This window comes from Lycorma delicatula, chromosome 1 (assembly GCF_047948215.1).
Source record: "Lycorma delicatula isolate Av1 chromosome 1, ASM4794821v1, whole genome shotgun sequence".
Lineage (NCBI taxonomy): Eukaryota > Metazoa > Arthropoda > Insecta > Hemiptera > Fulgoridae > Lycorma > Lycorma delicatula.
This window is the reverse complement of record NC_134455.1, coordinates 309,108,284-309,122,645: the sequence shown is the minus strand read 5'-3', so window position 1 is coordinate 309,122,645 and position 14,362 is coordinate 309,108,284. Positions and strand designations below refer to the sequence as shown.

Genomic DNA, 14,362 nt, shown 5'->3' with positions numbered 1-14,362 from the left:
CTTAACAAAGCCAGTACTCTACGAACTGATTACAACAATTTTATGAATGAATACCTTCAGTTTTCAACTTGGTCATATGCGAATTATTTCACCATCAATGCAAAAGGATTATTCAACATGTAGCAGCAATGTCGAGAATCCATATTAATCTACCACATCATGCGATGTTTAAAGAAAATAGCTCTACAACAAAAACACGAGTAGTCTTTGATGCGTCTGCCAAGGCGGAAAATGGAATATGACTCAATGATACCTTAATGAGAGGACCTGTTGTCCAACAAGACTTTATATCAATCGTTTTACGACTTAGAACGCATGTTTATGCAACGACTGCGGATGTTGCGAAAACGTACCGATAAGTGCGTGTTGACCAGAAGGACTATGATTAGCAACGGATTTTGTGGCGAAGCTATCAAACACTATCAACTGACCACTGTCACGTACGGAACTGCATCTCCTTCATTTCTTGCAACAAGGTGTATAATTAAATTAGCTAATGAAAATTCAGAAAAATTTCCAAAGGTTTCGAAAATAGTCTCAAAAGATTTTTAAGTGGATGACTTACAAACTGGTTGTGATAATTTAAATGAAGCAATACTTACAAGGTGAAATAATTTTGATCCTTAAAGAAGCTGGATTTGATTTGCGCAAATAGTGTTCAAATGAACCCGCGCTTCTAAATTCGGTGGCTGAATTGGACAATACCAATCACACATCTAATTTCTCTAATCCCGGTATTAATAGTTTAGGTTTAATCTGGGATTATCAGAAGGATATGTTGCGTTTTCAAATAAACGATAAAAATCACATTGGTCAATATTTGTAAAGATCATATCGTCCATGTTCGATATATTTGGCCTATAAGGTCCAATTGTTATGCTACACAAGATATTTATGCAAACATTATGGCATCAGAAACTGGAGTGGGATGATGTACTTTCAGGAAATCTCCTTCATGTTTGGTCTGATCTCTATGAAAAGTTCCCGTTTATAAAGCAAATTCGTGTTCCAAGATTAATCAAACGGATAGGAGAAATAGTTGATTTACAATTACATGGATTCACTAATGCCTTGAATAATGCCTACGGTGCTTGTATATACCTACGTTTTGTTGATGATCAAGGATAGCTCACAGTCGATCTCCTTTGCTCAAAATCAAGCGTTACCAATAAAACAGATCTCCACACCAAGATAAGAATTATGCGGCGCACTATTATCAAAATTATTCAAAAACATTGCTCTTGCGCTTTGTTTAAATATAAATAGTAATTATTTATGAACAGACTCTACAGTTGTACTTTCTTGGATAGCAGCGTCACCAACAAAATGGAAGAAAACCTTTGTAGCCAACAGTGTCATACATTCAAGAACTTACTGAAAACTGTAAATAGGGACATGTTTATTCTAAAGAAAATCCTTCTGATATACTTTTTCGATGATACAGTGCAATCGAATTACAAAATAATTATTTAAGGTGGAAAAGTCCTTTTTGGTTACGCCATCAAATGGAAAATTGGAATAAGAAAACTGTTCAAGAAATTAATTTTGAATCATCGGACTGTTTAAACGAACTTCGTAATGTATCTACATCACTAAAATTAATTATAAATACTAGCTTGACAGATTTATCTGATTTCTTTTCTTCCTTGCCAAAAATTATAAATGCATTACGTTTTTGTATGAGATTTATTAAAAATTAAAAAAAAAATCAAAATAAAATTAATTATAAGCTTGTTTTATCAGCTCAAGTAAAATAATTTATTTTAATGCGATGTATTATTCAGACTCAAAATATTCATTTTCAAACGGAAATTGAAGAATTACACACTAATTCATCTGTATCTAAAGTAAGCAAACTATATACGATGCATCCAATCATAGATGAAAACGGTTGTCTAAGAATGGAAGGAAGAAGATTGCAATTATCTGATTTGAATTTTGACAATAAGCATCCTATCATTCTTCCGCCTAAATCTAATTTAATTAAGTTAACAATTAAAAATGAACACCTTAGGCTCTTGCATGCTGGAACTCAATTACTTCATTCCCAACTTCGTGGGAAATATTGAATAATCAATGGTAAAAGCATCTTCAGATCAATTATACGCAAATATCTGACATGTTTTCGATTCAAGACAATGCAATCACAGCAATTAATGGGACAATTGCCAAAATGCCACACTAATATTATTTACAAGGCATTCATTAACTGCAGAATACACTACACAGGACCTTTATTAATATGTCAAGGTGGGCGGCGCTCAAATAATAGGATAAAATGTTATGTGGCATTATTTGTTTGTCTGTCTACCAAAGCTATACACTTAGAATTAGTCAGTGATTTATCAGCCGATGCATTTACAGCTGCATTAAGATTTGTCTCAAGAAGAGGTCTGTGTTCTATCCTATACATTGATAATGGGATGAATTTCGTCGGAGCCAATAATTCACTTCACTAGATGTATAAATTTTTAAATAATAAGAACGTACGAAACAAAATAGCAAATTTGTCATCCGAAAAGGGGGATTCAGTGGCACTTTATTCCGACACATTCACCACAATTCGGAGGCGTAAGGGAAGCCGCGGTAAAGTCAATGAAATATCGTTTAAGACATGTGTTAGGAAACTTAGCTTTAACCTTTGAGGAGCTCATTACTATATTGACCCAAATAGAAGCTTGTCTTAATTCTCACCCCCTTTGTATATTATCTTCAAATTCCTCTCATCCACAACCTCTAACTCCAAGGCACTTCTTAATAGGTAGTCCTCTTACTTCTCTACCTAATCCTAATGTAACTGACGTACCTTTAAACAGGCTTAACAGATGGCAGTTAGTTCAGCGAAGTATTCAGACCACCTGGCACCGATGGTATCCCGATTACCTATATCAACTTCAACAACGTTCCAAATGGAAGGCTGAGCATTCATCGCTTCACCCTGGAAACTCTAGTTTTATTAAAAGTCCCCAACACTGCAGTGGAAACTAGGCGTTACATCCTGGACCTGGCTACCTCGTTCGAGTACCTACAATTCGAACACCAACAAGGACTTGTAAAGATCTGTGACCAAGATATGTCCAATACCCACTAGTGACTGAGACATCTTTTATTATTGTTTAATTTATTAATTATACTTGTTTTTTATTTTTTATATTAAGTTTCCTGTTTTTAAACTTCAAAAAATCGTACCGATGTGCGGTATCTTCAGGCAACATAGCTGCTTAAAATAACTTGAGTTTTAACATCCGGTCACGAATTTGCAGTGTAATTTCTTAAAATATACCTTATTAATGTCCTAATAAGTCATTTTCTCAATCAGTTTATGCATTTTTGGGCATATATAATTTTATACTTTTTAATATTCGTCACATTTTAGATATTTCAATCACGATTATCTATTTTTTTTTTTTTAAATAAAAATTGCTATTTTCGTTTTTAAGTTAATAAAAAATTTTGTTGGTTATTCGTTAAAATAAACATCATTACGATTGGAAGATTTTGTATTTGAACAAAAAGATCTGTATGCACTACATTATTCTTTGTAGAAAAGAAAATACTGTAACGACCACATAATAATAGCATTGACTACACAGCTGCTATTGTGCTGACAGAGCTGTTATTTATAAGTGTATGTGTGTTTCCAGTGATTGTTTAATTTACTGTTCTGTGTTAAAACAACAAATAATTTAAAAAGATACATATTAGAGGATTTATTTTACCGAATTTTCGAAGAAAAGTACGGTATTACTTTCGGTCGCATGGTGGAAAAGGGGGGTGAAAATTAATTTTTTTACGTTTTGAAGTATGAGAATTACGAAAATACCATTCATAAAATTTTGCCACTCGAAAATCTCAAAAACTACGCGATCAATTTCATTGAAATTTAAATATGCTGTAGTAGTATATCTGAAGTTGTGCATGTGAAAATTTCATGAAGACGACTGATTCGTTCTTGAGTTACGTTCAATTTATGGTCAAAAGAAATTTGAGGTTATATTGACTGTGTTGCGATGTATTTTTCGTACGTGCTTAAGCAGAGAGTGGTGAGCGAGTCGAAACTTGATTCCTGTATGTAGGGTCCACTGGTTAATCGAACGTACGTCGTGCGTTGTACTCTGAAAATCAGAGCGTTTCTGACTGCGAAATACTGAGGCGTCGGAAAGGAAAAGTCGATCTTCTTGCGCAGATTTGCATAAGAGGTATTTTTTATATTAAAATCAACATATCAGTTGTTTGTAGTTTTTAAAATTAATCATTTATAGCTGAAATTACTAATTGCAACGGAAAAAAGATTGTAACAAATCCAAATTATGCAATTGTAATGAAAGGATAACCTATTGGAGTACATATTAAAAATAATTTTACATATTTGAAACGTACTGAATTTAAGTTAAGTAAAGGTGTAATAACCCACCGGGTTGGTGTAGTAGTGAACACGTCTTCCCAAATCAGCTGATTTGGAAGTCGAGAGTTCCAGCGAACTGGGATTAAAAAGACACTTATGTTAGAAATGGAGGTAACTGTTTCAAATTATTATTAATTAGAGAATTGGATCTGCCACAACTTACGTATCTAGAGTTCTTGAATTTTAAACAATGTCATTAATGGTGATCATTTTTAAAAATTTACTGCTTTTTCGTTAAAACTTGCGCACGCCGCAAATAATACTTATTAAGTCTTCAACTTAAAACGGCAATTTTACCCACATAAGAGATAGGTTTTTTTTTCTATGCTGAAGTAATTTATTTACTCATAAAAAGGATGTGAACCTATGGGAATTGCTTACTATATTACTAGAGCCAAGTTTAGTGTATTCGCTATTAACCCACCGGGTTGGTCTAGTGGTGAACGCGTCTTCCCAAATCAGCTGATTTGGAAAGTCATGAGTTCCAGCGTTCAAGTCCTAGTAAAGCCAGTTATTTTTACACGGATTTGAATACTAGATCGTGGATACCGGTGTTCTTTGGTGGTTGGATTTCAATTAAACCACACATCTCAGGTATGGTCGAACTGAGAATGTACAAGACTATATACACTTCATTCACACTCATTACATATCATCCTCTGAAGTATATTATCTACATGGTAGTTACCGGAGGCTAAACAGGAAAAAGAAAGAAAGTAAAGGTGTAATAAAAAAAGATAAAATTTTTCCTTAGTTTATATTCAGTATTTTGAAGAAAAAAGGCAACAGTGAAACGAAATTATATAGCTTAAAAAACAATTAGGAAATCAAATAAAACCAATCTCGTCTTTTTATCTTTACTAATATAAGTGCGATTTTTTAATAATAATAACAAAATTGACAGAAAACAATTATGATGATAATATTAGCTATAATAACAAAATAATTTCCTATTTTTACGCTGTGTAGAATAATTAAACAGAATTCCAATGAAATATAATTTCTCGATAAATATTAATTAAACATAAATATTATTATGAAAAGTTTCTCTATGAAATTTCTTGTATATACGATAACAGGAGATAAATCTTAAAAATTTTATAAACACGACTGACAAAAAACATCGCTGACAAACATTGTTCTTTAATGTAAGATAATTACTGATATAGGATAATTAAACAGCATGAGAGTCGCAATTTTGTATATATTATTGTTTTAATTTTTTTAAAAAGGTATTTAAACAAATTTATAAATACATAACCTATATATATTTTACACACATACAGACACAACCTATGACAACTCGATAACGTTAGGATTCCTACATGGGGGTCATACATCTAAATCACTCCTATTTGGGCAGTCGTGTAAAAAAACAAGCAAGTGGAATTTTTACCTCAGTTCTTGTATTTCTGGTAAAATCCAAATGGTTATAAGATAATCTTCCTCCAAAGTCGCTAAATAGTATCTTTACAAAAACTGTTAAAAATAACAAACTTTATCACATCAGTGGTCATAACTCACTGGTAATATTTTTATTATTATATTTTATTTAATCTTAATTTAATACGAATCACATATGATAAAATATTGTAATATTTGCCTTTATTATACTTTTTGAAAGCTTTTTTTGCCAAATCAATAATTCTATTCAGGAGCATATTTTTATGAATCCATTGTAACAAAAGATGACAAAAATTTCAAAAATATTTCTTTAAAAAATAACCAAAATTGTCCACTTTGAATATATAACATATCGCTTTCTCATATATATATTTCAATAAATTACGTGGTTTCCAGTACGCTCGTAAAATCATTGTCACATGAAATAAAATGAAATAATCTGCTTTAAAACTATTTTATAAAAATAAACAGTAGATTGTTAATATCAAACGATCAATAATAACGTTCACAAAACTACGTTAAAATAAAAACCTGATTTTTATGCAAAATAGGTATCAGATTTTATAGTTTCCTTATAGATAAATTCAAGAAATGTATAAATAAAAAAATTTTACTTATATTTAAGTGAATATTATTATAATATGACCTTGTACATGAATTCCTACAATTATTATTTAACGTGTAATTATATTACCCAAATTTATTTTAATCGCATAAATTGACGTGTTGTACTATAATACTGTAAGCGGATTCAGAACCTTGAACGTTACCTATAATAATAAAGCATTTAAAAAAAATCATGATGAGTATTATAACCCGATAATGAAGTAGGAAACACATAGTTTTTTTAACTAACAAAGTATGATTCTGTAAATTTCTATAAGCCTACTTCTTAACTTATATAATGTTTTGCAACCATTTATACAATTGTACAAGAATACAACTGTATAATAACCTTTTTTTACAAATAGTTATATAGGAATAAAATATAGAATTATATCAAAGTTACAAATATGTTATAGAAAAGATACATTTCTAATCACCAGAAAGAAGTCAATTTTTTTTTAATCGTAGCGATTATGATAAACTTTAAGAAGTTCCAAATCAGAGTTTAGAACTAACTATTCTGATTTTTTTTTTATTTTTTTATTTAAATTCATCATTAAAATGATTTTTGTCTTATATTTAGATTTAAGTTTTATTTTAATAAATAAAAATTCATTTATTACAGTTTATTATTAGGCATTAATAACTTGTAATTTATTCCAAAAATTTACTTAATAATTATAATTTAAATTAACATAAACTATTTTATTAAAATTAATATTAAATTTTAACAAAAAAATTAATTTAATTAATAAGTACAAAGTACCAAGTAAATGAAAACTACATAAGTTGGTCGGCTGTAACCTTTAAAAATTATCAATAAACTTTGCCTTAATTCTAATACCACATCACAAGCAATAAAAATCAGATCAAATAAAATTATATTATCCATATATCAATCATTCCTTCAGTTATTTTTAGTTATCAATCCCTAGCCGGTTTTCAGTTTGAAATCCACACTGTGCGAAATTAAAAATCTTTAAAAATTGTGCAACTTAAATTTTCCATGAAAGATTCTTTTACTGCCAAATCTATAATTCTATTTCTAAAAATATTTTAAGTTAGCTACGTGGCTACCATAGGTAAATCATCTAGCGACCAAATGTTTATCCACCCTTTTTATTATTGCATTAACGAAAGAAAGTTTTTTTTAACACTTATTTTTCGCCAATGACGAATTCTGTACATGTTTGAAGCAACCATAACGTGTGATAAGGATATAGCATATGAATGCGTTGTTTTACACTATCTGTCCTACTTTTTTGGGCTATGACGAGTATAGATTAATAAAACACATTACATACACAATGAAGTGTAAAGCTTATTTTCCCTACGAGTAATTTTGCATCGCTCATACACAATCAGTATTTATACTAAACAGAATGAAAATCAATTGAAATGAAAAGCGTTATTGTTGAACGTCATCTTTATTCGGTAGGTAAGTCATCATACTAATGTGCAAGTATATTTAAGTCGGTGAAGATTTTTACTTCTCTCTTTCCCTAGATGGCTGGTATGAATTTCTTGTTAATGAGAACAGCTATGACATTTACAGAAGTCGTTTGTGTGTCTCATGCCAGGTCACCAACAACGTCAGTGGTTATTGAAGATATAAAATTGTATGTAAACTTTATAACATTAAATTAATACAAAAAAATGAAAATTAATTTCCGTTTGCAAACTACTTATATGTATAGATTAAAATACGTAGATAAAACTTTAGATTTACAGGCTATTTTCACAGCTCAGATAATTTAGGACAATATTAAAAAAATTTTAACTAAGCTTAAACATCATTTATACAGTAGAACGTTTTTGAGAAAAAGTAAGCTACTTATTTCAATTTTTTAAACTGTTATTCTTTAAATATTCCTCTACACACATTTAATAGAAATATCTATCTTCTCAAAATCAACAAGAGTAATACAAATTGCATGTATTATTAATAAACAAAGATTTACTGCTGTAAACATTTATTAATAAACAATTAATTTATTTTATTTAATTTACAATGTAGAAATAGAATTTATTTTATAAATTAGAGATTTTAAGAGTTAAAGCTTTAAGAGTTTCTAGATTGAAATTTTAAAGCCCTATTTTGGTTTGTTGTTCGAGTAAAAAACAATTGCAGTAATTGATAAAATAAAACTATTGTAATAATATCAAATAGCACTCTCTTTTAAAGGTACTGGCTTTAAAAATGTTTGCAACTTCATCGTGAAAAATTTTAATAAATTCTATTATAGTGGATTGTTAAGTCAAAAATGTTTTTGCTATCTGTTAGCATTTACAATCGGTACCTCATAGGAGAACATAAGTAAATGTTATTAATGATAACATTCACTTAATAAGAAAGATTACATTTACTTAATAACATTATCATTAATAAGAAAGATTACCGACAAAACCCCTCATTAAAGCATACAAAGGTAAAACACAAGTGGTCAAGTAAAGTTCAATACTTAACATAGTACTAGAAATAAATCACAGATAGAAAAGAATGAAAATATAAACAATGCCATCATTATTATTATGTGAAAACAATAATATAAATAAAACAAATATTCGTCGGTAATAGAAATAGCTATAATTTGTAAATTATCAAATTGACGTTCACTACACACTGACAGACTCATCCTGCCTTTCCACTCCTAGGTTCCTTCTCTTGGTCACTCCTCTGGTACATCTCCCAGGTCCAGCACATGAAAACGTTTTAGACGCTTGATGTCGTCGCTAATGTCCAAAGATTTACTTCCAGAGAGTATACATGTTTGTCTAATCTCTGTTTGCACCGCGAGCCAAATTTTAGCATCTCTTCGAGATTTACTTTAAGTAAATACATTTTTGAGTGACAAGTTAAGGACTGTATCCATATCCTTAAGTATTGTGCTGCTGAGGAATTCCCATTATCACTAAATCCTATAATCACTTAATTTTATAAGTTAAAATATAACATTATTTTTTTAATAAAAATAAAAATAAATTTTATAAATTAATATCTTACAAAGAATTTATTAAAAAAAAGTTAATTTTGTAAAAAAATGAACCTTTAAAATAAGAATAAGGAGACTTACTGAATTGTATGAAGTTGTTAATTAAAAATTAGCTAACTTCTAAGAAAATAGCTGGAATTATAAACTGCATTTAACAATAATACAATATATTTCATCAATTAATCAATAAAAAACATACATATTATTAATGCAATTGTTATTAATAAATATTAAATGGAATAACACAATCATGATAGAGAATGTATATGATTTAGGTCGATAGCCATTTAACAGTAAAAACAAAAATAAAACAATCTATATGGTAATTATGATTGTTTATACAAACAATAATAATATTATAGTATGTACAAATGGAATCGTAGACCGTGAAATGAATAACAGATATTATTGCGTAATTATCAGTAGCCTAGAAAAAAAGTCACTATGTAAGTTAATTCTTTTGAATATCTTCTATACTACTGCATTAACCGCAATGAAAAAAAAATTATATAAAATTTCATTTGAAGATCGGTTTTTTGTTTACATTTACATTTTATTTCATTTAATTTGTTTCATTCAAATATCCCTTACCGTATCGATTGCACTAAATGATAATACAACTCGGTCAATATAACAATTACAATCATAAGGATTCAATCACTGTAATCAATACAACTATGCAGTTGTAATGTTATGATGGACGTACTAACTTAATACAATGTACAAATATTAAATTACATCTTAATACGAGCATCAACGGCAATGTCTAAACTATAGACCAAATAATTATACACACATTATAAAACAAATTATTTCTTAATTATCAATATGTTACAAATTCAAATAAACATATTTCACAAAATTACCAGGAAATATTTTGTTAGAATTAGATTTTCTTATTGTCAGTCATAAATTCAGAATTTATTTAATAATAATTTTTTCTAAAATTAGTCTAAGGTCAATTTTTATTCGCATTTATGTAACTATTGAAGTTGTAAACACATTCGTTGCAGCAGCATCCAAATTTTTAATTAAAAAGATACACGTTTTTCAACTAATATTATTGAAACTGAATTTAATTTTACATTTAATTGCGTAGTTCGTTAACTTCCTTCGCTAGCTTCAATAAATCAGGTTAAAGAATCTATCATTAATATTTTGGAATATAATTCCAAAATAAGATAATCTAAGATTATCCACACTATCTGTATTCATAAACAGTATAGAACATTTTTTTCAAATTAGATATCAGATGAAAAATTGTTTATTTACAGAATGAAATAAATGCAAATAGTTATTAAGATTTAACATTTTTAATGATTTCACTAGAAAAATATCACTAAATTAAAAAAAGATGTTGAATTATAAAAGACGCATGCGCGGTGTGAGTGCATATACATATACATATACGATGTTGAATACGCTATGTATATATTTAATGTATAATTTAATAAAATGTGTGTGTGTGTGTGTATATATATATATATATATATATATATATATATATATATACAGTGTGTGCGCGCGCGTGTACGTTTTTTTGCTCTGTTGTAGTTTGGTAGTGGCAAACACTATTCTTAAAGAAAGTACGAGCATTTCGCTTTGATGTTCTCAGTACTAGGGCTAAATGTAACAGTAACCTCAATTACCTGAGTAATTATAGTTAACAGTAATAACTGCAAAAAAATATAGGGGTGATGTGTAAAGTTTAAATAGGAGGGCAATTAAGTGCATATTTCTAATGGATATTGCCATAATATTAATTAATTCTTATTTATACTTAAAACATTTTTACAATATTTCTTTGTTGTTACTGTTGAAAAATGTACTTATTTCTGTATGTATAGCTATTTCTTTGTAACAATAATCTGTTGGTATACTATTAAACGAAGTCTTCAGGTGAACAAGTGTTTGTATCTATCCGAAGGTTACCTTCTGTAACCCTCTGTTACAATACAAGGTCTATTAAAAGTTAATGAGACGTAACTAAGCAAGGATTAAGGCGTTAACTATTAATTAACACTTTCTTTCCCATTAAAAGATTACCAAAGGGAAACGATAATATTTTAAATAGTAAACTCTTACCCCAGCATTAAGAGATTATTTGAACAATGAAGGCATGATAAATGAAAAGCAATATTTTAACAGAATAAATTTTGTGGAAGAAAAGGTTAAAACATCTATACACCAAACAAACGTCAAATATTATCATTAAAGAAAGGGATTGAAAAATATTTTATTTATAATATAATTACACAATGATTTTACGGTTATATAAATTGAAAAATCCATATGAAATTTTTTAATATCTGATTAATGAAATAAAAAATATTGTATTTCGAATACAATGTTTGAGAACAAGTCGGTGAGATAATAAACACGCGTAATGAATATAATCAGGAAAAAGAGGTGAGAAAGGATTTAAAATATGACCTACTTCCTGTTTCTACAGTTCCAATTGTTTACCTTTATCATTACATAAAATTTAATATGACAAGACGCAAGTAATGGATTACGGATCAACTCACGCAAATTCCGACTGTGATTAAACCATGTGATAGCCATTCCTAAACAGCAAACGACAAGATGTGAGAAAAATAATTATTGATGAATAGACGATCTCTTGATGCGAGCAATAAGAATAGGAATTAATCAAACAATGACTAACGTTTGATTATATTTTTAGCAACGATTTGGTGAATCGGCAGAAGAGCATTGCTATAGCAACAACAGTATTTTTGTGTGACTTGTAAGGAGCTCTCCTTCAAAAGACAGAATAAAACACTAAATAATAACAGGGAAACATAAAAAAAAAAATTGACCTATTTTAATCACTGTAAGTTCGCTTCGAGAGTCACCAATGGCCATTTAACGTTCTGAGAACTAAAACGTAAGAAATTATACACAAACACACCAGCAAAAAACTCACTGAAACAATGAACCGATTCAGATTCAAAACAATATTTTGAAAATTAGCATAAGCCAATATAAAAAAATCTAGATATCACTGAAAAGGATATCATGAATTCAGTTTATTTCCACGCTGGTAAGTAGTAACAAATACGGACCTTTTCCGTTAAGTGGCAGCATTTGCGTTTTTGTTGGGAATAGTGTAAACACGCCTCGGTACAGGTTGGAATGATATCATTGTTGCATATCACCGGCAACACCGCAGTGATTGGCCGCTGGCCACGATTTGGTGGCGGCAGATTATTAGAACAATAACGATTCAGCATTCGATTGATTACGATGTTATTGCTTCTTTAACTTTTTTAAATATTTTTTTTTTTACAAATAGGTATTGTTAACTTTTTTGTATCATCTTTATTTACCCCGCCGCCCAGAAGCCGGACCTAAAATTAAGCATAAACTCAGCTCCGAGGGGTTCCAGTGCCTCAAACTACCTCGGCAAGGTCCCACCAAGGTAACCGGGTCTTGGTCATTTAATTATATGCCATGGCTCTAATGAAGAGATCCCCAAAGGGAACCCCACCAGGACTACGGTCTTATATTGCTCCCAGTGCCGCTGCAAATGAGTCCCCGTCCGACCACTTATGGTGGGACGCCGGAGACACATCAGCCCTCCCGGACCGGGGCTGTCCCTCGCAGACACCATCTTACTTCGCAGGCATCATTCATTCCTACACTTCATTTACACTCATACATATCATCCTCATTCATCCTCTGAAGAATTATCTAAACGGTAGTTACCGGAGGCTAAACAGTAAAGAAAGAAGAAGAAGGCATCATTCATTCATGGTGCAGGTGAAGCCTTGCAGACTCGACAAAATGTAAATTCTGCATCAACTACGAATGGTAGAGTGACAATTCTAGGAAAGGCAGAAAATAACACTCAAATCAATTATGTTATACTAGCAGAAATATAAAATGTGAAAATACTAACAGCTAACATTAGTAATTAACACGTGACCATTATTCACATGATTAGTCTAAAATGATACTATTAGAAAACATCCTTAACTTGTTTGACAACATAATGCTACAATGAATAACTAGTGCATCATACTGCCGGCTCTTAATAAAAATCGTAACTAACAAAATTTAAATGAAATGTATATTTAAAAAGAATATTAAAACGCAAGTTTTGTTGATTACTTTATTTCAAAAAAAAATTTTTAAATAAAATGAAACGAGAATGTTCTTTGTTTTTTTATTTTATTAATCAATAACTTGAACACAATCGGCCGACTAATTGGGTATAGCCCTTAGAACAGCGGCGGATCGCGTATAGGCACCTGGAACTGCAGCACCCCCTATTTTCGCTTGATATTATCGATAACATTTAATACGAGTCCTTTTTCCTTTAATTCGTTCTTTATATTTGTACAATATATAATCCCTAAGCTTAATGTTAGTAGCCATCCTCCCCATATTTTTGTATTTTTGAAAAAGATACAAAAACTTCGTATGGAATTGTTCGCTTCACAGTTCAGCGTGGTGTTTGGCTGTTATGCGCATGCGCACATAGGAAGCTGCACGCAAGGCTGCGAGGGAGAGAAAGCACTGTCGCTCCCACAGTGCCGACCTTGGCGTGCTGGTGCATTCGTTTCTGTGTACATAGAAATTTAACTTAATGACCATTAGACTATAGTGTTTTTAAGCGACATTTTATAAAGTTATTATCCAGTAACACTAAAAAATATTATCTGTATTGGCATTTTATTATTTATTCGGTTAAACCGAATACGGTTTTTAAGCATACCGTATTCTTGAATGTGATAAAGTGTAGAATTAGATTATTATCCTGCTTCAAGCTATTCTATTTGATTCATTTTTTCGGTTCTTTTATTTTACAGAAAACTTTAACGATGACCTTGAAAGAGCCAGAAAAAAATTTTCCGGAGCAGCAGCCCCACTAATTTTAGCTACGAGCCGCCACTGGATTACAATGTCGGTTTCTAAATCAATTATGGTCTCGGATTTGATTCCCGGT

The 14,362-nt window shown here is 30.2% G+C and overlaps 1 protein-coding gene across 7 annotated transcripts in view; it reads right to left on the bottom strand.

Moving 5' to 3' along the window:
* LOC142333781 (uncharacterized) overlaps positions 1 to 14,362 on the bottom strand; it is a 187,546-nt gene that overhangs the window by 145,207 nt on the left and 27,977 nt on the right. Inside the window, exon 2 of one of the 7 annotated variants that reach the window (XM_075381304.1) lies at positions 13,120 to 13,238. The exons of the other annotated variants lie outside the window; for them this stretch is intronic. The gene's annotated coding sequence lies outside the window, so the exon portion shown is untranslated. The remainder of the gene's footprint in view (positions 1 to 13,119; positions 13,239 to 14,362) is intronic. 7 annotated transcript variants of the gene reach the window in all.